Here is a 25037-nt window from a genome sequence, read left to right as displayed (position 1 = left end):
TCTCATATAAATCATAACTAACTGTGAATACCTGTAATTGGAATAAATTGAAATTTTTTGAACATTATAATTGTTTTCATTGGAAGGTATGGAAATGTAATAACTTTTCCTCCAAAATTTTGTCATATTTTTAAATGGAGATACTAAAACACTTCTCAAAACCACTGTTCAGATAGTTTTATAAAATGGTGAGGATATTCCAAATTCAAAGTAGGATAAAATCTTGTTCTGAGTGCATCAAGCCTTTTGAAGAGGACTGACTGCATATGGTGAATATGAGCTAATTTAGTAAACTGTTAATTTTTCTTGTTATTTTTTCTGAGCAGAACATTCATATATATACTTCATGGCACAATTACTGAGCTAAATCACTTTTTGAGGTAGAACATTTCTGGTGAATGTTTACTGGTTACACATATGCAAACATTAATTGGCGTGGGAGGAGAAGCAAGATGAATGCTGGTATTTGTGAAGTTAAAGGATCTAGCAAGCTTGGAAACAGAAGCATTTTGTTTATCCAGAATCCAGCTATGATCTACAGGGTGCCAACACAAACTTCTAACTACCATGCAAAAAATGACAAGAAACAGTCAGAGCCATCTCAGTTTAAAGTCTATCTGTGGTTAAACATCAGGCACTAAACCATGCTGTCTGTTACATAGCAGTTTTTTTAAATGCTTTGTATCTGACTTTCTCCATATTTTTATCTCAGCAGGAATCTACTATCAGCTATGCTGACTGACTGTGTCCTCTAGCCAGCCCCTGCAGGCATCAGAGGTACAGCATGTCCTTCAAGCTTTCATCCTCCCAGAACACCTGGCTCAGTAGTTATCAGAAAATCTCTCTTTTGGTCTCTCCATGGTCCCTCCTGACTGAGACCTGGTATTTGTAAAACCCTTGAGATTCTCCTCTCCTAGGGGCTGTAATTCCCATCTTCCTCACAGATTTGTTTCTCTCAGCTGGCAACATGCTGTGCTAGAGGCCAACATTTTTCGTGGTGTTTTAACAAGCCCTGTCAAATGTGTCACCTCAAATGTCCTGCTTTTTATCATAAAGTGAATGCACTACTACTAAATGCATGGGAATTGCTAAAATGGGAAGAAAAGGGTTCCCCTTCCACTGTGGTCTCTAGCTCATGTTTAATGGAAAGGCTCTTCCAGATTTTCCCAGCAGCAAGTCCTTCTCCCTCTCTTCTAGTGCCTTCTTCCTACATAACTTTGCAGTCCAGGGTGCAGCTATTTGCTAGTTCCTGTGAGCTTATCTCATTATATCTGGCTTTCCCTGGGTCAACAAACAAGAGAGGCTCTATAGCTGAAGTGGGAAGTATCTTCTGCCTTAAATAAATGAGCAGAGACCAATCCCTCCTTTGGAGTGTTCCCACTTATAGAGAAAGGCGCCTACCTGACAGGATGCTCTTTTGCTCTGTTACTGCCAGAGCTGCACAGCTGCAGTTAGGACTCAGTCTATGCAGTACAGAATAACTCTGATTTCTTTTTCCTTTCCCATGGATTACAAGGAGTGTCTCCTTAAGAGTTTCAGCCCAACATGACGACTGAAAGGGAAGGAAATAGAGTTAAACTAGCAGTTCCCTAGTTGGGAACAAGTAACAGTGTCTTTGAATGACCACAGACCATTTTTTGCCTAATTTTAACAGGGGGAAAAAAAAAAGCCATCTGTCATATAACAATAAAGTCCTAATAGCTCTCTGGCTTCTACTTGCTATTGAAATAAATCTATCCATAGCTGCAACATCCTATTTCTTACTGCCTGAATACAATTCATCACCTCTGAGAATAAATCACAATTCCTTTACAATAATAATCTAAATATTCCAAGAACACCATGGATAGACATAGCCTATCAGATGGCAGAGTTTATCTCTGGACAAACATAAAGGAATCATTAAATACCTTAGTAAAATAAAGGTATTTCCCCAGGCTTCTTTCTTTTTGCAGTATTTAAGATTGGCTGAACCACGTCAGATAAAACACCCATCCAGCCAAGTATCCTGTCTGTGACACTGTCCAGCACAGACTGAAGAATGCTTGCACACAGGTAAGTATGTAGTGATCATTCTCCAGAATACTCTCCCAATGGAGACAACAGAAACAGTTTCTTTATATACAATAGCCCACAATGGATTTTCCTTTGTGGTTTTCTCCATCACATTTCAATCCATGTAAAATTTTAGCAATTACAGCATCATGTAGCAAGGACTCCCACAGTAACCTGCTGTTGTGTTAGAGCGGATCTTCTTTGGTAACAAATTTTTGATCAGAAATACAGGTTCTTTTCAAACCATATATCTTTTTAAGAATCATTCATTACCTGCTACAACACATACTCTTTAACAATTTAAAACACAGTAGCATTTCTGTTATTATATAAAAATCAAAAATAAGGCTTAATGAAACAAAAACAGACAAAGCAACTAAGCTACATCTACTACATAAAACAAAGAAAGATCCAGAAAAGACAGAGTTAACTTTTAAAATATATTCAGTTTATCTGATAGGCTGCTAGGTGCCATTAAGGAGTTAGGATTTCCTAATTGTTATCATGGAGTGATTATCTAGAATGTCACATTTTTATCCCACAGTTTCACTGCTGCCATTCTATAGGAGACTGAGAAACTGAGATGCACGACACAGCTGATGAAATGAAGCTGGCAACTCATTAAGCCAATCAATTACACACAAGTCCTTTGTACTTTGCAGGCAGCATCAGTCCTCTTGGACTCAGCTGATCTCCATGCATACTAGGCGTTAGGAAGATTTGGGTACTGCATCTTCCAGATCTGTTAAGTAATGCAGGGGTTTAGACAGAAGCTACAATCAAGAAAGGTGAAGAAGAAAGAAAAGAAAAAGCCACTTTATGGCAAATGCATCTATTTCTACCCTAATAGAGGTCTAATGTAACATTTGAAAGAAATGACCACTCCTTTATATTTTTATTGTTGCTACAACCCAGTGAACACTGCAGTTTTCTGCTGGTCTTAGATGGCCAACGAAGAAAACCTGATAACATAAGCCTGAAGTCATCCTGCGTGCTTGCAGGACTGTCGGTCCCTTCAGACAAAAGCAGCGGAAGGTGCCCGTGACCCTCACACGTGCTATAGGACACAATCCCGTTTGCTCTAAGAACTCTTCCCAGCTCCCCCAGGCAATGAGGGCCAGCCCGCTCCGGCCTGCACTGTGCCAGCTCTTGGTGCTCACCGCCTGCTGAGCCAGAGCACATGCAGGCCAGGTCCCTGCTTCCCCATGGGAAGCTCAGGAGCTTGAACCCCAGTTTCCCTGGAATTCTTTGATTTCCCTGCACTTTTTGGCCCCACTTGACTGTTTTGCTCTCCCCTCCACACGGAGTCCAGACACCTGCTCCAGGCTGCTACCCCTTGTTAGAAACCCTGTCTAACACCTCCCTGCTGACCTTCCCTACCCGGCAAGGGCCACGATTCTGCCAAAACCTCACCAAATCTGTGTCACATCACACCTGGGGCTTCTTGTAAGGTCACATGCCCTGCAGAGCATGGCCCTGTGCAGCGTTAGGACGCCAGTGCACAGTGCGGAGCACGAGGGAGGCCCAGAGCCTGGGGCCAGGGACGCGGCACCGAGTTGTCATCGTTTCCACCACCATTGTTTAGGCTCCTCTGTAACTGTGGGGAGAAGTTACCATGCGCCACTTGGGCCTGTTCGCATCTCAGAGATGCTGAGCAAAAGCTGGTGGGGGGAGCAGAGTGGATCTGGCCCTCTCCTTAGCGAATGCTAAACGGGATGACAGAAAAAAGTTACATCCAAGGTATTACCAGATACTAGAAATGCAAAAACTATTTCTCCTGACTTGAAAAGAAAGCAGGTCCTTTAAAACAGATCTGCCTCAGGTAAACTGTACCCTGCATTTCCATAGAGGGACCAGCAGAGCAGAACGCAAGTCCCACTGTCTCGCAGTAACTTCTTTGGAAATCAGGTTAGCCAGGGGAGTGCTGAATGGAGCAGAGAGCTCTCAAGACATGCCAGAAGATGCAAAGTACAGGCAGGACAAGTGCCTTGTAAAGGTAAGTACCCCCTCTACTGACCTTAAGCTGATATCTTCCCAACAGACCAAAGCACATCATGTACACTCATGTAATTACATGCGCAGCACAGATGTACACACATGTATTGATATATTCACAGAAATGCAACATGCAACTCAACTATTCATATGGCAATATCTCCTCTCTAGTGACGTATTGATATAGGTTTATTCCTAAGTTATACAGGTAATTTCAACGCTAGGTCATACAAACTTCATTTAATAGCACTTCCGCTTATCAAATGGGTCACACTACATCCTCTAGAAAACATGCTGAACCACCTTCCGAATCCATTCCTTTTGCCAAGAGTGTTTTGGACAATGCCACCTGCCCAAGGAATTATTTCTGCTAAACGGTGTCTGAAACCTCTGTTGGCTGCAGCACTGCTTCTCCTCTTCAGTAAAATCAATGAATACCCTTGACTTCAGTGACAACAGGGTAAGGTTTCATGCTATAAAAATATAATGCTCACAGTATTTGTCAAAGCAACTTCATTCGGAGATCTCCTGTCACCGAGAGGAAAACCCAATTACTGGCTCACTTTAAAACTGAACTTAGTCGGTTTAGCACCAAGTGCTAAATCAAATTCAGTCATATAAAACCAAAAATCTAAACATATATTTTAAAAGCAGAGCTAAAGAGCATTTTAGGCACCACCTCCACCAGCTAATCCATATGTCAATGTGATGCAATCTCAAGTACATGGTATATCTGCACTTCAGAATGCAGTGCTGGTTAGGACATTTGAGGCAATTCAGTGTCAGAAATATATGACCCAGGATGGTCCAGCACGCAGTGAGTTCAATATACTCAAAGAAGTTTGTTTAAGACTAGCTCAAATAACCTTACCTAGCACAGAACCAGGTGAATATCCATAATTTTAAGATCTACTAGGTAAAATACATTTGCTCTTATCTGGTGGGATGGAGCTGTAAGTCATCCTCTGTCCTAATTCAGACAAGGCCTCAGAAATGATGTATGAAGGACAGCTAGACTAAAATGAGAGAAAGATGTATGTTCAAGAAATCCAAGGATGGTGACGAGATGGAACATGCTGAAGGAGAAAAGATAAGATGTCAAAAGCTACTTGAGTTTGAACTTTCTTTAACTTCATTTAAAATGTTCCTAGACTTGTCCCATGCTAGCAAACTTCTTCCTTCCTTCAATGCCGACTGACTCATTCCAAATCTTAGTATCTTAATTTTAAAATTTCTACAGTTATTAAACAGTTAGAAAATATGGTATCTGGAGAACACATGAGTGCTGAAGGCAAAAAAAAATCAGTGTAACAACTGCACAACCAGTTGTTTAACGAAAACATTATTTTATACAAATTTAAATAGAGATAAAAATGAGATAAAGTGATAACAATCACTTTTGTGACTGCTAGATTGCTACAGGATATTTGAATGCCAGTATTTAAAGATGGAGATTTATATCTAATTCATCCTTGAGAGACTTAAATGACAAGCACCAGAAAGACTTTTCCAATATCAACAACAGCATAAGGCACTGACAAAAAAATGGTGATACCTATGAAGTCAATACCCCAGATATTCCCCTTCATCACACCTTATTTTTGTGTTGATCCCCAAGTAGGCCACTAAAAGCTTTTGTGCTGATGAGAAATGCAGATGCTGTGGTCAGCCCTTCAACAGTGAAATGTACAATTAACAGATATGATTAATCTAAAAGTATCTTAACTCCTAAACCAATTGATTCACTCCCACTAGCAGCACCTTTACATCCAAGTATGGTGTTAAGCCTCACAAACAACAAAAACGTAGGTAACGGTGGTTGTACATCAAGGTCCATCAGGTGCTGGATATCAAACTGCTGTTCTCAGTGCTGTGGGCTCCATATATTAACACTCAGAAGAGTTGAATCAGCACACAAGTCCATTTCTTGAAAGGTATTAATCTTTTTAAAGGTGAAGAATTAATAACACGGAGAGAGAGAAAGGATGAGAGAAATGCAATCTGTTACAGGACTGGGAGAGTGCAAATGAAGATTAGAGCTGTAGTTAGCTGTCGGAAGAGATTGCAGCCTCTGGTGAACAAACACTCCCGACTCGCTGGCATTTGTCACTCTCCAGCATTCAAGCCTAAAACACATTTAAAGTAAATCTGAGACACTGGAACAGCTCAGAATTTCTACATATGGGAATATGAACATGGCAGGAGGCTGGAAGTAAAGAAAAGGTGTGGGGGAATAGATTCTCCATTCATTAACATATTCTCCTTTCAAGAGAAATAGGCAGATGGGAGCAAAACAGTATTTGTTTTCTAGCTTGTATTAAATAACAGGATGAAAATAACTGCAAGTACAGAACCATCTGAAAAAAAGTCTGGAGATTCAGCAGGATTTAAAAATTGTTCTTGTTTCTCTAACCCCAGCCTACTACTTGACATGTTTCAGAGAAGGCAAATGATGGCCAGGATGTGAGTACAGAGGAGATGCAGGCAGGTGAGACATGTCCTAAAACAGGCAGCCACTATGCTAAACCCATTTGAACAGTAGTGACCTCCTGGGACTGCAGCTGAAGGGACAGCAGGTGGAACCACTGCTTTGAAAGTCTTTTCCTACTATTTCTCTGAAGCTGTTTTGGTCAGGGGGATGGAAAACAAGGATATGCAGAATTTTCTTTTCACAGCAAATACCCACCATGAAGAAGCTACAAATAAGCTAAAAGAATTGGCCTGCAGGCAGACTAGTTAATGACAAATCCCATGTGGATCACATTTGGGAGTGACGGGGGTGTATTTGTTTTCCCTATTGCATGAGGACTGAAAGCAGTTTATATATTTGTATCCTTACTAACAGAGCACATATTAACATACATATGTACAGATATCAACCTTTTCGTTTGTTTTACCTAACTGGGCTTGCAAGTTCAGTGATAACCTTTAGCAAGAAGGCCCTTAGGCTTACTGTGTGGGAGGGAAAAGAACTCTAAAGTTGTGTCCTGTCTTCTAATGTAATTTCATCTCCATTTATTCTTGTAATTCTTAGGAAGTTTCAGGAGCGCACCTGAGCGAACCGTCACAGAATCACAGAATCATAGAATCCTTAAGGTTGGAAGGGACCTCTAGAGGTCATCTAGTCCAACCCCCCTGCACACGCAGGGTCAGGCAGAGCACGTGGCACAGGACTGCGTCCAAGGGGGTTTTGAAGATCTCCAGAGAAGGAGACTCCACAACCTCTCTGGGCAGCCTGTTCCAGTGCTCTGGCACCCTCACTGTTAAGAGATTTTTCCTTAAGTTCCTGTGGAACTTTTGGTGCTTCAGTTTGTGGCCATTACCTCTAGTTCTGTCGGTGGCCACCAGTGTAAAGACGCCAGCACCATCCTCCTCACTGCCTCCCTTGAGGTACTTCTAGACACTGATTAAATCCCCTCCCAGCCTTCTCTTCTCCAGGCTGAACAGGCCCAGCTCCCTCAGCCTCTCCTCATAGGGCAGATGTTCCAGGCCCCTGATCATCCTTGTAGTCCTGCACTGGACTCTCTCCAGCAGCTCCACATCCCTCTTGTACTGTGGAGCCCAGAACTGGACACAATACTCCAGATGTGGCCTCACCAGGGCTGAGTAGAGGGGCAGGATCCCCTCCCTCGACCTGCTGGAGACGCTCTTCTTAACGCACCCCAGGATCCCATTGGCCTTCTTGGCCACGAGAGCACACTGCTGCCTCATGGTCAACTTGTTGTCCACCAAGACACCCAGGTCTTTCTCCGCAGAGCTGCAGCTGTACTGGTGTCTGGGGTTATTCCTCCCCAGGTGCAGGACCTTGCACTTGGCCTTGTTGAATTGCATGAGGTTTTTCACCACCCAGTTGTCCAGTCTGTCCAGGTCCCTCTGGATGGCAGCACAGCCCTCTGGGGTATCGGCTACTCCTCCCAGTTTGGTATCATCAGCAAACTTGCTGAGGGAGCCTTCATCCAGGTCATTGGTGAATAAATTGAACAGGACTGGACCAAGGACTGACCCCCTAGGGGACAGCACTAGCAACAGGCCTCCAACTAAGCTCTGTCCTAAACTTCAATCTTTTCATTCACCTGTATTGCTCTTTGCTGGCGTGTCCCATAACCAGGCCTGTAGCTTTTGAATCTCTTCCAAACTCAATTGGAGAACTCATGTATGGAGGAGTTTCCAGGATGAGAGTCTAAATATTTTATTTTAATCTTGCAGATCAATTTATGAACAATGACATAGCATGAAATAATTGGGTTTTTTTATGTTTCAGAGAAAACCATGTAAAAATCCTGTTAGAATATAGCGTAGTGCAACTGTGTTGCATAGTAGCTTTCGCACAAACTGTGGCTGAAAATGCTGTGCAGAATTATATAAAGCAACAATTTAAATTAACTTAATGCAGTTACAAAGGCATTCTACGTGAATAAATTAAAGCACTTGGTTATAAATCCAATTAGAGAGAGAGAAAAACTAACAGGCATAAGCAAGGCTGAAAGATACATTTTAAGATGGATTTGAGAAGAGATAAGGAATTGGCAAAGTACAAACACACGAACGTGGGTCCCTATTGCTAGCAAAGCCCAGGAGAAGATTCTGTATTGTAGAGAGCTGGACTGGGGTGAGGAACAGAGAAGGTCTTGAGAAAGAAGGCAGGAGAACTAACACAGGGTGTATGGTCCACTGCCTTGTCCCTGGTGCTGTCATTTGCCCAAAGTATAACCATAGAACAACAGTATTTGTAACATTCCATACAAAAGGGCTGAAAGACCAAAAGACAATGGAGAAAGCAGCAGAGCAGTTTCTGAGGAAAGCTACAGGAGAGGTAGTAAAGGGAAATGAAGATGGGAGAATTTAGCTAGAGGGTATAGAGGACATAGCTGTTTTTGCACTACTTGCTTTTGAATTTGGAAAGAAAGAAAGCAGAGTTAGCTGAGCATGTATGCTAGAGCAGTGACATTCAGATGGGACATGAAAGGTGATGCAAACCAGGTCATACACTCTGAAGTCAATGTACTGCAGATCAGATGCTTGCAGCAAACTCATGCTGCACATGCCCTAATAACCCAAGTATAAGTCCCTTACAGGGAATTCTAAAATTGTGTTCTGAACAACAGGGACCAAAAAATTAAGCTAACTATGACAATAAGCTCAAACCTGCTATGTCTGGGAACCTAAATACATTTCTCCACTACTTTCCAAGACAAAACACTGCTAAGAAGCAAACCAAGCAAGACTCTATAGAAAGTCTGATGGATAAGGAGAGTGATCCCTACCCTTTGCAAAGATCCCAAGACTTTGCAAAGTCTTTCACAAGCACCTCAGGCCTTCTCAGACTAGCATAAGCACTCAGGTGACCAAAATCCAACCAAACAGGTCACTCAGTCTCAGGTCTGCAACGAGCTGCACTCATAGAGATTTCAGAACCTTTCTCAAAACCTGGTGTCGTCTGCAAAATACTATAGGGACCCAGATTCTACTGGTGGGGAGGGTACTGGTGCCCAAAGGATTTTTAAAACTCTGATTAATTTCTCCATAATTCTGTGATGCACATCTTAGGCCTGGGCACACTGCTGACTTGGATCCAAACAGAACTGACCTCTCCAGCGACAAGCATGCCTTTTATCTGTAGGGGTCTCCTGCCCTCTGCACTTGCCCCAGACCATCACCTCTCACCCTCACTCAGGTCTCCTTTGTTTGAAACAGAGCGTAACTTGTGCCAGACTCCACTGATCTGTGTGTGCCTATCTTACAATGTCTATTTCCACTAGAAGACAAGCACATTTATATACATATTTTTGTATATAAAATCACATTAGTAGATGTAGACTAGAAGATGACAAACAGAGAATTTGTCACAAGATGCCTTCAGTTAACCTTTCATCATAAGCTGCAGTGACCATGAGCTCAGCATAACTATGGAAGTCTACCACTAAGGTAAGTATCAGACCACTCATTGCCCCGTTCTTCCCCATTTGGTATCATAATGACAATAATCTTCACTGTGTAGGCAGTGTACCTTGTCTTTGAAGCTAGGATAAAACTAAAAAGGGAAAATGTAAGAGGGAAGATAGGACTCCAACCCAGTTAGGTCTAATTTTTAATGGAATCAGTGTTTTTCACTCTCAATGCCTGCTTACTTATTCAACTCAAGTTCATTCTTAGGGGGATCTTGTCAATAAAGTCAAATCAGGCTCTCTGTGAGCAGGGAGGTTTTTGAGGGTCTTTTTTGAGGGCTTCATTAAAAGCAGACAGTTTCTCTAACCTTTTAGCAGAACCTGTTATCTGATGACGTGAATTAAAGTCTCTCAAATGACTAATAATCATATCAAGGCTGCCATGTCAGCTTGTAGATTTGAATAAGAGGGTCTGAAAACATTTGCATGCCTCGATGTGCCAGTGCTAAGAAGCTAATGTGATAGTGCTGTCATAAAGCACTGGAAAGACATGACTTAATGTAATCTGTCATGTCATATGCTAATCTTCAGCCATTACTTGAGTGCTGTAAGTAAGTAGAAAGCATTTGGGAGAAATCCTTTTCAATTTCTCTGAGTACCACTTCTGCTGCTGGTCAGCTCAAATGGGTTTTGTGCATTTAATGCAGAGCTCAAGTCAAGTTGGTTTAGGTCACACTTAATTAACCAGCGCATTGATGGGTTGGGCTGGTACAGCACTAAGGAAAATGGGTATTTTTGATACTGCCTAGCAAGTAAATATTTCATAGGCTGAAAGAAAATAGACTTTCTCGGTCCTTGATAAGAACATGTCCTTTCAGAAAAACACTGACTCTTTAGCAAGACATTGTTTTCTGTGCCTCACTTACCTTGCTTCTATGTGGGAGCACAGTTTAAACAAAGATGATTATAAATAGTTAAAGACATTTTCATTTGTAACTGCAAACTTTTAAATCACTTGATGTAGACTTGTCATTTAGACAACAATAGACAGAGGCAGCTTTAAACTCAGTGTACTTTTCATAAGAACAGAAAAAATGATCAAAGGGAAAATTTCACTTATTTGTTTTAGGAAAATGACACCAACCTTTTTAATATACAGCAGGTAGAAGAGGGGGAAATTCTTGCAATGCTAAGTACTGCATGTGGGACGGAAAATGAAACATATTAGTGAGAATGACAGAAATTTCAGGACAATTTTAGCAAAGTGTGAAGGGATTTTCAGTCAACACTTGAAGGTTATTTTAATAATAGCACAGCCTATTCAAATAAAAGCTTAAGAACTGTGTGCCTTTTGCAGCACAGGATGTTTAGCAGGGCTGAGGATGTTTAGCAGGGCTGAGTAGCTTGCAACCTGCCCCAGCTAAATCTGAGTGCTTTGCACTCAAATACTCCAGATCATTTAGACTAGACCTGCTATGAAGAAACATGGGAACATTACACCCACACCAAGAATAAGAAAACCTTCCTCACTCTGTTTTCTTGGTGGTCACATTGAAATCAAATCCTGCAGAAGTCGGACATTTCATAGACCTACAGGAAATACAGATAGATAATCTTTACAGTATTAGGTCATTTTGTTCATTCTCTTGCCAACATTGGATTGTTCCCCATAGTAAATTGTGAAGTGCTTCACTCAGTCTAAATTTGAAATGACTCAGTTTAATGGGACTTCCACCATTCTTAAAGAAAAAGTGTTCTCACCCTCCAGCATCAGGCAGGGCTGTCCTCCTTCCAGAGCTCAGCTATTTCTTCCCTATGCTATGGCACAGGGGCAACCTATATAATAACTTACAGCCTCGCTAGTAGGCTATATAATAACTTACAGCCTCCCTTGCTAGTAAAACATCTAAAAGTTTCTGATTAAGAAATAAAGCCTTCTTTTCAGGAAGAATAAAAAATCCAAAATATGTTGTCAAGTGCCTACGGGATCAGTAACTCTTCACTCCTTTAATACTGTGCTATTCAAATGTCCTCACAAGCTAAAGAGATTCCTCCTTTGCGGTTAATGGGCTGCAGTTATATTTCAAGCCCTAACCTTTTAGAGACTTTTCTTCTACCTGAAGTTCCTCTGTAAATAATAAAACCAATGAGCTCAAGTTCCCAAACTCTTCCTGCAGAGGGAAGGTATCTGGTCTTCCTCCCACCCTCCCTGAAGTACCAGTTGGATGTGACCGCAGGACCTCCAGCCTTACCATCATCACTGCAGCAAAACAAAGTCATGGCTCTTGGTGACCATAAGTCACCTGCCTCCTTATGCTGGAGAGTAACCCAGCACCAGAGATGGACAGCCTTGTGGACCACAGATTTAAAAGGATACTCTCCTTCTCTACTGAAAGTCCAGTCTATAGCATAATAGATGTCACTAACACAAAGCTTTTTCTGATAGTTAAGCCAAAACATGCCAGTCAGTCAAGCTATTTATATTTCTTTTACTCTTTCCTCATATGGAACATTCATCATTCCGACTTGTTAATCATTTTTGTTGCTGTTCTCTGAACTCCCTCCAAATTGTTGACAACCTTTGGATATAACGGTGCCCGGAATGATTTGTTAAGCAGAGGCTCCTTAGAACGGTGAGAAAAGCTGCACACCCACAAAGTGAGGCTCACATGTTTCCCTGTCCTTTCCTGGGCCTAAGGGAAAATAGGCCATTTCATTCACCAACAGAGGCAGTTTCATTAGGTGATCATTATCTCCTTCCTCTTGCACTCCCTTTCATTTACCCAACTGTATTCTCTGAATATTGTTTCATTTATCAATAACAGATCAAATCTTATTTATCTACCTATCTATATATATCCAGCCATTTTTGTAAGCTCATGAATCTTTTTTAGGCACAGACTCCTTCTTCAGTCAGACTATCCCACTGCTCTTTTCTGAACTATTTCCTTTATAATATTTAGATACAAACTACTGCCTGTATCTTTTGCACTCTTTCATATTTTTTTTGCTCTTGTCCGCCTGTTTTCATAAATGAACAATTGGGACTTCAGCTATATTGACCTGGAGGTCTCATACTGGCAGCATGTTTTGTGGAGTATTTGCCTTATACTAGAGACAAGTATCTTTTCAAACTCATATTGGGTTTTGTCTTTACTGCATTATCACCTTGAGCTGTAACTCCACTTTTACATATAACTTGAGTCCCATGTACATGCAGGTAGGGGAGTTTTGGGGGAGGATCTAAACACATACTAATTCAAACTAACTGTTGCAGTGAGGTGACTTAGCAGACATTTTAAAGTGGAATGTATATCCTCAGTCTATTGCCACTGCACCACTACCTCCTGAAAAACACCATCCTGAAGACCATAACTGCAACTAAAACTTTGGTTCCCCTGCTGAGGCTACTGTGAGTGGTCACAGTTAGCACCAGCTTTCATAGCACTTGTGAACCATGGGCTAAAACTACCTCATCTCACTTGTGGCAAGATATAACTATCCAGCAAGAGGCAACATTTTCATTTACTGTTGTCGGAACAGGCAAGGCTATGATTGAGAACGTGTATGCACACATGATTACACACACAAGTTATCAAAACAAAGCAAAAAAGCTCTAAGCTAGATCAAAATTACTATTTATTGGTCTACAGAGTGATATTTATTGAGTGTCATAGAAATATGGAGCATCAAAAAGAAGAATATGAAGTCATTCATTATTATAGGTGGTTTCAAAGTTTGCAATGAACTTTTAAAAGATGAAGAAATGTATCCTAAATTTTTCATGGTTTATGATCAATAGGCTAAAGGAAATCAGTTCAAAATGACAGTATTAAACTATGAATGTGTTTGTGTGTACCACCACAGATAACTACCTGAAAGAAGTAAATCAATAATATAACAAATGGGAAAAAAGAGAGATTATTTTTGTATGCAAATAGAATGACTTAAAGTAGCACAAATTATATATCAAGACTGTTCAGCAAAGGTTTTTTGAAGGTTATCATCAAATCTATATTTATTAGTGATTTCTCCTTGCCATTTTAGGAGCAATATTAAGATGGCAAAAATACAAAAGCAGGGTGCTCCATACTGCTTTCTCTCATACTGATGCGAGCTTGCTTTATAGAAATATGATGCCAAAGGAGATAAATTGCATGGACAGCCTGAATAAACTAAGATAATTAATTAAAAAAAAAAACAAAACAAAACCAGCTTATTAAACACAGGCACTGCACAGAGAACCAAGTAAAAGAAGAGAGAAGACTGTAACTGCTCAAAAGTTCCCCTCTTAAATTTTGATTTCTTCAGCTTGACTTTTTCACAGCTTTTTCTGTCTCTGTGAGAGGGGCCACAGTGGAAAGCAGCTCATGGGACAGTCTCACTGTGGGATGCTGGTAACTAGATGAAAAGGGCACATTTTTGAGGATCCCACTGTATCTCCTTGCCAGTGGTAACTCCCTGATGAGATTTCTTGCATCATGCTAGCATCAAACACCAGTGAAAGAACAGTTTTGTTGCACTAATACACACTTAGACTTTGGGTTTGTAATTGTTTGGGTGTAACACACAAAAAAGAAATCTACGCTCTGTATTCTCTAGGTCTTACAACAAAAAAATTCAGCACACGAAAGATTACTTTCGTGTGAAAGGAACAAAGGCAGCTGTTTCTTCACTTGGGAAACTGTACATTTACATGCCAGAAGACTCAAATACTTGCATACAAAGAGAATCTTCTCCACCATAAACTAGGCAGGTTACATATTTGGAGAACTACAAGGATAGAGTTTTTTGCTCTCTAGACACATCTGCTAATGCCATTAGGCACAGGCACCAGGGTGGGTCCCCCATTTTCTTTGGCCCAAGTTTCAACCTCCCCTAAAAAGATGTATTAAAAACCAGTGGGCACTGATTTAGCTTCTTGCTTTTCCATAAGCATCAGGGCCAATGGCAAGCAGTCAAAATATTCACTTAGAAGTTTGAAGTGGCATTAATATAAGCTTGGGACTTTACCAGGTCTTTGAATACAGAATTTGGACTTTTCTACTGTAACGCTGCACATATGAATGTTCTGAAGCTTCTATTACCTGCAGGCTTTTTTAAAATACAGAAGAATGTTTAATTTGGATGGTTGCATTAGATTAGGGATATTAATGGATTATACCCACAGCCTTGAAAGTAATTGCCAGTTGTCTACAAGTGACTATTTCTATACGAAGGCCAAAATTATCAAAGCAAACCACAAACAGTAACTCACAAGCCCTGAACATGTGCTCCCTGTTTATCTTTCTAGGTCAGTGCCTCCAGTCTAGGCAGAGATTTCATTACTTCTTGAATACAATAGACACCAGTTAGGATTCATAAACTTGGCTTTATTTGCAAAGGAACAAAACATCCTACTTGGGGGTAACTGTTGCTGCATAGACACTCCAGAGACAAATACCCACTTATATTCAGATCTAAAACACAGTATTTCGAGTAGTAAGAAAAATGGTGAACTGGAATTTGCAGAGTAGTTCTGTTGTAGACAGAAAAAGAGGGCTTTAGATTTTTGGTAACAGATTTCTTCGGAAGCCCATCATCCTAAAAAACACACAAAAGATGCCTGCATATATATGTATATACCTACATGCGTGTGCATGCCCATGTGCGTGAGTATATCACATACCTTTACAGATCGGTTGTTTATACTGTGTAGCACTGCAAAAAGAAAGCACAGACTGCAAAAGGATATAATAGAAATAAAATGTTAAATTCCTTTTTTGTTTGTTTGTTTTTAGGAAAAATGTTTGGCCAAACCTCTTCTGATCTAAAGAATTCTAGTATGAATTGCCACTCAGCAATACCAAGCTAATAAACACCGCTATCATCTGCACAATAAAGCCAAAAAAGGCATATCAGTTGAAAAGTCTGAAGAAAATGTGACTAAGCAGGTACAGAGAGAGTTCTTGTTTATGCATAGAACTTCAAGAGAGATTGATACACCTTAAACCTTTTGCAAATAGCTAACAGGGCAGTTCTGCCCTCACTGGAACATCTGTGTCTGAGCACTGGAACTAGCGCAGAGCCAGCCTGCCTGTTCATGGAGAAATGCTGCAGCTCCTGTAGCCTGGACACACATGTTTGGATCTGATCCCTAGCGTTAGACATTCCTGTTTGTTCAAGTGTGCCATGCATTAGTGCACCAGGCTAGAAGCTGTGCGGAGGCTGTGTAATCCTCAAGCTGCCCCAGCAGAACTATAGCACATGCCCCAGCCACCACTCACTGGAGGGTATCTAGCCCCCTAGAAGCAAGGGCTTTTCAGACCTTTCTTTCTTCTTCTGAATCCAAGATAATAGCCTTTTTTCTGCTCCCCATTTTATGTCCCATATTTTTATATTTTGCATAATATAGGATCTGCACCTACACAGAAAGTCATTCTGGACATCAATACATGAATGTTAACACATAGTATATCTATTTTCAGAGTAGTTACAGCATAAGTAGTCCGAATACTTTTTGTTTCTTTACAAGACTGAATATAAAAGTCTTTGTACTCTTTAAAATACAAATACAGCAGGATTTCTAGGATGAAGTCTCACCTAATGCAGTAAGTATTGTAGTTAAGAAACAGAACAGAATATATGAGCAACACCTCTTACAATTTTTCCACTGTGGCATCCATAATTTAGCAAAACCATCCAATTCATTCTTTGGAAAGCTGCAGCTGAGAAATACAGCAGAAACATAGGTGAAGTTATTTACTTCAGTGTTCTGAAAAACACTGACAAAAAAAAAAATCACATGAGGCAAAGAGCAGGTGCAACAGTGTAAGAGACCACGGTAGATGCGAAGGCAAAAGCTTGCCTACCGAAAGCCAGCCGATCCAACCATCGGAACCATTCCCAATGCCTAAGAACAACCTGGAAAGTTCAACCGAAAGGCCTCCTTGAATAGAGAAGGGCATAACGCTCATTCCCAGGAAGCAGATGATTTCATGAAAACGACTTCATTTCAGGATCCTGTTTTTAGACAGGATGATGGAACAGAAATCAATTTTCTAAGTATGCAATAGTATCAAATTGGAAGAAATAACAAAATATGAGGAACAGCATAATCAGATACGGAAGCCTTTTGATCTTTTGAAGATCCAAGTTAATAGATTTTAAATGCAATTCAGTGGAAGTATTCATCCAGAAAGGAAACAAAAATCTCCGAACGATAAGATACTGCAGTCTGCTGATCAAGGAAGAAATATTTTGAAAATATTGAACTGATCACTGATAGAAAGGGAGAGATGTTGCTAAGAGGCAGGCAGACAGGCATTCTCATGTGAATTTAGCAGTCTCCCAACCACATGGCTGCAGTTAGGGTATAACGATCTAAATTCTGCCTCATTTTAGGTGTGAAATTGGATCTCTGTGTTTCTGAGATGTCAGGGTCTTTGCTAGCTGAGCCATAGCCAACTTCTTGGTTGGAGAAACATAGTGTTTCCAAAGAAATTTAGACTTTGAAGTAGCAGAAGAATAGGGTTGTTCTGATTGATGACCTTAGGAGCTGAATTATAGCCATATGGAAGACCTGGAATGGGATTGGTCCACACAGATATATACATATATAATGTGAGGGACATGCAACCAAAACCTCCATCTCTAGAAATATCACTAGAATTCACAGGTATCACCATCTTTATGGCAGTCTACCACATTATATATTTGCCTGTTTTGAATGCCATCTGATAATTTGCAGAGTGGGCAGGGTAGGTTTGTTCTAGCCAGATACGTATATAATTTTAATAAAATGGACCCAAAACAGACTCTTCTGTAAGTATCTAGACAATTAAAACACAGTACTCAAACCACAGAAAACTTACAAGGGAAAAAAATAGGGAGTGGAGAAAAAACAAGGGTACAGACACAGAAACGCTCCCGCGCTGCCATGAGGGGCGGCCACGTCTCTGCCAGGCACCACCCTTCCCCAGGCTACCCCGGAGCACGGGCAGGCAAGGTGAAAGGGAAAAGCAGAGCTACATATTGCATAAAGGGGCCGGGAATCCGCCTGAAGGTGGCAAAGAGCAGCTGGTGGAGACAGCGAGGCAAGAGAAAGGAGAAAGGTGACAGAAAATAAATGGAAAGGACAGTAAAGACAAGCCAGATCCTGAGTCTCACATTCGTTTCATCTCCACTATTCTGGGGGTGCTCATGTAGCAGACGGAGTAACAGTCTCAATATATATATACTTTTTCCAGAAGCCGAGTCATTATTCTCTTACACTCTCTATGTTGTTGTGCTTTCTTTGGCACAAAAGAGAAAACAAAGTTAATAACAAAGAAAGGACTAGATTTCTTTAAAATGTTTTATTGTCAATTGTAATTCAGCTTTAAATGGACTCCTGTCAGTTGGGGAATTGGTCTCAATTATACTTTTCCCTGCATGTGAGAACACAAAATGTGAACTACAAAATATGACTTTATTTATCAGCATTGTGAGAGCTGTCCTGGGGGATCTCCCCTTTCCTTTCCATTCCACCCTCTTTGGAGTGCTTTTGTTGTTATGGTTCCATAGCTCAGGACCACTATTTATTTTCTGCCTCTTCTAGAGGCAAGAACCAGGAACAAAACTCTTATAATAAATAAATAAATAGTTTCTGGTTCATGGCTCTATCTTTGGCTTGTGTCCATATGTTTTTCACTTTCCACTAAATTTTTAAAATTATTTTCAACTTCTGCTATTGAAATGTCCCTGTCAGTTCATCAGTCTATCACAACAACTACTAATTTTAGTCTTTAAATAAGACTAAATACTTTTGCTCTGGCCCTTATTATATATAAAAAACCTACAAAACCTACAAAAACACCTAAAAAACTGACTTACTAGTACCTTGATTCACTTTCTCTTGAACTTCACCTGGACCACTCAGTTCCTGTATAATAGGCACACATGTAGGTGCTGTTAATCTCTTCCTCAGAAGGAAAGGCTGTTGATGTTGAGCACCATTCAATCACTTTCATATTCACCCCAAAAGAAGGATGTGCCAGAATCTGGCTTTCAAAAGGATCAGACATTTGACCAACCTGCCTTTAACCACAGACAGAAGATGGTTTGAAAGAGCACAAAAGAAAGTTTGATCTACTCTTGTTCTGCAAAGCAGAATGTAAATGCAAATTATTGAGAAGCAGTATGTCTTTACTATTCAAACTAAAAAAGGACAATCTTAAAGAATGCAATGAACTGTTTCCTAGACTCTATGTTCTTAAAAATAGGATTCATCACAACAATGTAAGTTTCAATATTATACCAAGTATAAATGACCACACTGCATTTGTAAAGTGGAACAAGACACTGGCTGACTGGACTAACAATATAGTTACCACCACAATGCTAAACAAAGTCCATGTCCGAAAGACAAAACACAGTCAGAGAACTACAATACAGAATATCATGCCTAGATTTATCAACAAACTTCTAAAGATGCAGTAGTAAATGTGGTTAATATTATTATAAAGTCCTCATGAGGTTTTTCAGCACCTAAAGAGCTTTGAAAATCTGATCCATCGGTAGTTTTCTATGTCCTATCTACCGGCATTTTTAGCAAAATTGCTCAGTACAAAGGCATGCAGAATGTGCATTTTCAGTCTTAGCATCAGCTGTTCTATAGCTAGGTATTTTTCCTTCAGTACCACCGTAGCATCCGGAATGTACCAAAAAATCATGACCTACAGTTTTTTAAAACAGAAATAATTGAGGATGATTTTCTAGTTTGGGATGAAAATATTCATTATAAAAAGTGTAAAATCATGCAGCAGTCCAAAAGAACAAGTCTTGAGTATCAACTAGAAGGAATCTAATGTAATCAGCGTGAAGCTGGAAATGTGCGGGCTGTGGATGCTGCTAGTAATGGAGTTGAGATTGAGAAAGAGAACTTGGGGACTGTTGTGTAAATGGGGTGTTGAATGATTCAACCACTTATTTCTTTTTTTGTATCTATTTGTGTTGCCATACAGGAAGCCTAACAATCTTAACCAGAGGCTGATTACATTTTTGACTGTGCAGCTAGGTAGAAAAAAGAATATAAAAACAAATGTAATATATTAGGAAAACAAACATCGTTTTTTCATATACCAAAGAGCCAGAAGTATTATACAATATTATACAAACTAAACAGAAACAAAGCACAGTGAATAGACTTCCGTGATTTTAGCTTGACAGCAGGCAGTAGTACTTGCAGAGCTACTTACAAGTAGCTTAAGATGCTGCACATATATCTCTCCATGTTAAGACATTAGAAGCATAGAGTAAAGCTTGAGACACATAGACTGACTCACCTCAGTTAAGACTGCAAACCTGGTCCATTCTGTCCAGAAGGAGAGCCAGGCAGAAGACATCCACTGTAGAAGAATAAAGGAAAATATTTTAGGAATGACTGACATCAGGGCTCTTGAGCTTCAAAGGAACTCAAGAGGAGTTGTGTTCAAAAGAGCAAATGAGAACATGGAAAACAGTTAAGTGGAGGAGCTCACGCAATCCTCGATCTATAGCGAACCTTTAGAGCACAGGGAAATAGTTTTTATTATTATTTTAGTGATAAGGTGCTTAATGTTTCACATGTGACAAATTTTCTTTGCCATAACATTTATACCAACATAAGGTTCAAAATAACAATCACTTTGTAATCTGCATCTAAAAGTGAAATATTCCACTGATTCACATCTAGCATTCAGCATGGGTAAACTATTGAAAACACCCACTTCTGCAATGGTTGGGAACCCAAGCTCAATGGCAGACTATCCAGGAGTTTTTTTGCCTTTCTGATCAGTTATGTCCTTGTTGCTGCTCTGCTTAGAATATATATTGCACAAAATGTTCTAATCTGGTACTCCTCTTTGCTAGTCTGAAGCAATTGACACTGTTCTTTGTTCAGTAGCTGGACCCAAAGAAAGGCCTTCCCCCCCACAGAGTAAGTTCTCATTTGCTAGGAAAAGCAAGCATGGCAATGGATATCTCTTTACTGACCAGAGATATTTCAGAAAGTGAACAAAAAAAAGAATGTAAAGATACAAATATGACAGATGCTTAACAGAAGAGGACAAACAAACTCCCTATGTCAAAAGTAAACAGACACACTCCTCTTGAAGTCCGTTCAGGGGAACAAAATTATCCTCAGTTTGAACAGTTTTGAAGCATTTCCTTTTCGTCTTTCTTGCTTTTTTAATTGAAAATATACAACTAGGCCTCATGATGGTAGGACTAAAGGAAATATCTGCCATTTTATCTTTCTTCCAATTAATTGGACCACAAAGTTGGATTTTCTACACGTATAAAAAGAAGCATCTATTCTGCAAGCCCTGGAAGATGGTAAGTGCTCTCAGCTTGATAACTTTGTTGATCAGCCCATCACTTGGCAGCTGTAAAGGTGCAATTATTCCTGAATTACTTATAGTTTGACAGCTCTCTGTCTCTCTTAAGCAGCCTTGCCTTTTCCGCTCTCAGTCTGTTTACCCCCACCTGCTTTACACTTTCTCTTCTTGCTTCTCCTCTGAACTCGACACTCTCAAGTAAAACACTGTCCAGGTTCTTTTCTCCAAAGAGATGGCTGGGGGATAACAGGAAGGTGTGGAAGGGCGGGTTGCCTTCACACAGAATTCACAGTCTTAATATCACTAAAGATGAATGATTTCAAGAAAGCAACACCGACGACTGTGCTAGAGACCCTTCTAGTCAGGGTAGTATGGCTAATTTCTCTTCCCTGCCAGAGCATGGCCAGAACTGTATATCCCACTATATCATCCAGATTCTGCCTTTTGTCATGGCTCTGCAACACCATGGCAGACCTTCCTGCTGAACAGCATTCATTTTGCAATTTGCCCTTTTTTAAAGGCCAAAGAAGTATTTCTAAACAGAGAATCATATATTTTCAAACTACACTTTTAACTATAAAAAAATAACAGGCTCATTTTTAAATCTCATATTAAATTCTAACAAGCTGCAGTTTAACAACACACAAATGAAACATCAAGAGCTTCATGAAAAAGTATCAGTAGGAGTTTAGTTGGAGACAGCATTTCAAAAGACATAAAGGACATGCAATTAGAAATAAACCCATTTTTAGGCTTGCATAGCTTAAGAATTTAAGCCTAAAAAGAAAACTATGCAGTCTGCTACTGCAGTTTATTCCAAACTGTCCTGCCTCAGTGTGAATTATATAACATTAACCAAAATTTGAAGGGATAATAGCAAATAGAAAAGTAAGTTTAAGCTGCCTTTCAGCCTGTACACATGATGCTATACATCAATTAGTTCATTAATCAGAATAAAGAATATTATTAATGTTTTCCTTCACCTGTCTTCATCTTCTAAGCAGTTCAGTTAAAAAAAAAAATGTGTTGTTTCTTATTCATTGCTGTGAGCTTCATATGTTAAACAAAGACAGACCAACCTTAAACCTTTTGATAAATATGATGCTGTGGTAACTGCAGCATTCACTTCATATCCCATTTCTCCAAGTTCCTGTCAGCCAGATGTCACTTGCAATGCAAACACTAGAAAAATATGAAATAATAATTTCATACATCATCTATGCAAGCACGAGCCAGTCAAACATTCAATACAAATTCAAACTGCTACTACACATAAAGCAAATATCATCCAAATAATATTTAAAATGATTGAAAGGTTTTTGATTTGGAAGTGTATTCTCTTAAGCTAAGTGGTCCCCACAACCATCTAGAAAATTCAATTGTTTTGTTTTAAAATGTTTTCTGCCCAAAATTATATCAAATCTTAATGTCTCAGTAGAAACACATGGGATTCGATTGCTGACTGGGCGCCTGATGTCAAAGAGGAATCTAATTTTCCAATGGCATTTCCTCATACTGTCTCACCAAAATACAAAATTGATAAAATTTTAATGGATAATTTTCAGAGCAGGACATTAACCATTGTACTGGGAAGCAGTGCAGGAGAACACCACCAAGTAGCATCAGAAAGGCAGTATATCAGAAGACAGCTTAAATAAATATTAATATAGAAAACAGACCTGCATTCTTCCGTTTTAAATAGAAGCAAAATTCAGAAGGTAAATTTTGCAGTAATGGGAACCTATCTTTCTCTCTGTCCTTTTGCAGGGCACTTTGCACAGTGATCTCTTTTAAAAGTATAGGTGCAATACATTATTTAAAAGCGTTCATCGTTGATAGGATGACAAAGTCACAGTAAACAGCCCTCCTCTGATTGAAATCAACTGCAAAAGTCATACTGAATTCAATGACTACATCACTAACCATTTCATACTTTTTTTTTAGTGTAACTCTGCAGCAAAAGACCACAGTGACGGAAATATCACCCTTTTACACCTCCTGATGGGGCTATGTATTGCAGACACTGAACCAAACACCCATAGCCATGACATAACATAAGAAGAAAAGGACTACGTTTGACTCCTGCTGAAAAAGAAGTTATGCAAAGAAAGAAGGTTCTCATTAACTGTATTATGTTCTCACTCAATAATGATGCAAAATACATGTCTGACAATGTGTTATCTTAAGCGTGTTCCTCTCTGACTAATTTTCCTTTTTATGAAGTTAGGTCATTAATCATGTAAGGCTTGAGAGTATTTAGAAAATAAAAGTGGACAACTGAAAAAAACCTCACGTGAAAAATCAGTTTTTAATAACTTTTTGCATTTACCTAGAATTTATACTGAAAACATAACACAGTGGAATATAAGGTGAACAGGACTGGCCTGGCTTCCAGGCAAGCATTTAGTGTCAATTGGGACTAGCTGGGTTTTGTTGTATGTATAAATATATACACACACAGATAAATGTTTATGCTGATACAGGGAGTCAGTGCAGGATTTATGCTACAGAAACCTAAAGCTACCTTCATTATGAGTTAAGCATTTAAAAAGCTTTAATAAATATCTTACTAAGGCCCTCAGAACACTAAAAAGACCACAGCAAAGGAGATCAGTGAAGAATGTAGAGAAGCCTAATTTTGTGGGGAAAGAGACCTCTCCATTTGCATGCCAAATCTGCCATAGGTTAGAATTGGGCTTTCACGGCAATCTGCAAAACATCACTGAGTTCCTCAGACTGGTTACGAACGAGAGCTCACCATGGAGCCAAAGACACTGCAAAGGGTGGGGGTAAGATTTAAAAGATTATTTTTCTAAGTAACTCTGGGATTGGCTGGAGGCTCTCCCGCAGTTAGCCTTGCTGTAAGAGTTTCTGAAATCTAATCAGTGAGATGCCTGGGCACAAGGCAGTAACCACGCACCGCGGCTGGTACGGCTACTTGGTGAGCACATCCAGGGCCAGAAAGGCTTGTCAGACCACGGCTTCCCGAACCGCCAAGCGGCACGAGCGCAGGAGAACCATCCCAGCACTGCCTGCCTCACAGCCCACCAGCTCTGCCCTTTCCAGCGCTCTCAGCGCATTCGCCCCAGCAGCCTCCAAGACCGCCACAGCTCTTCTATCCTCCACTCCAGTCACCTTCATTCCCCCTGCAACTCACAGGAGTTCCCATTCCTGTAGTAACAACGGAAGAAAGGGAGAGGAAAAAGGAGGGAGCTGAGACTGACAAATTTACTGAAAATATAAATGAGGATGCAAGACTCCCCAGCCCTGAGCAGGACACGCTTTCTGCTCCTCTTCCTTCTTTCCCCCTCTATTCCCTGGAATGAGATGGGAGTCTCCATTCTTGCTGCTCTTCGAAGATCACAGAGGCCAACCCTGTTCACACACTCTAAGGGTCTAACTGGGAAAGTGATCCAGTGTGGGGAAGAAAAGCACTTTCAAATAGGACTTAAATCCTTGAGAAGATTCATAAAACCCATATTGTCTTGATTTGGCTGGGCATAGTAATGAAATCTAAACAGACTTTTATTAACAAGCCTTTTCAAACCCCCTCTGTTCTCATCAGCTGAGCTCAGCACAGGGAGGCAGGCTATAAGGCAGTAATGTTGAAAAGTTTTCTGGGCGTCTCTTAAACGTGCCATGCACTGCTTACCTAACTGTGCATGAGCCCAACATGGCACAGACCTCAGCTCCTGCCAAAATTGTATTACTGGAAAAAACTGCAAAATTGACAGATTTGCCATCCTAAACTCATAACAGAGGAAAA

General features: G+C 40.1%; 1 long non-coding RNA gene across 2 annotated transcripts in view; it reads right to left on the bottom strand.

Moving 5' to 3' along the window:
- Positions 1-25037, bottom strand: part of LOC148594472 (uncharacterized) — a 70134-nt gene that overhangs the window by 33348 nt on the left and 11749 nt on the right. Inside the window, exons 2-3 of one of the 2 annotated variants that reach the window (XR_015913460.1) lie at positions 22351-22453; positions 1498-1552 (exon numbers count right to left, since the gene is read on the bottom strand). This is a non-coding gene — a long non-coding RNA (uncharacterized LOC148594472). Of the gene's footprint in view, positions 1-1497; positions 1553-20239; positions 20303-22350; positions 22454-25037 lie in introns of those variants that run through there. The other variant, XR_015913461.1, reaches the window with a different exon arrangement.

Source organism: Tinamus guttatus, unplaced genomic scaffold (assembly GCF_059628265.1).
Source record: "Tinamus guttatus ecotype Peru unplaced genomic scaffold, ASM5962826v1 Tinamus_guttatus_pri_ptg000242l, whole genome shotgun sequence".
NCBI classification, from domain to species: domain Eukaryota; kingdom Metazoa; phylum Chordata; class Aves; order Tinamiformes; family Tinamidae; genus Tinamus; species Tinamus guttatus.
The sequence above is the reverse complement of the archived record's forward strand: the minus strand, read 5'-3'. Positions and strand labels throughout refer to the sequence as shown.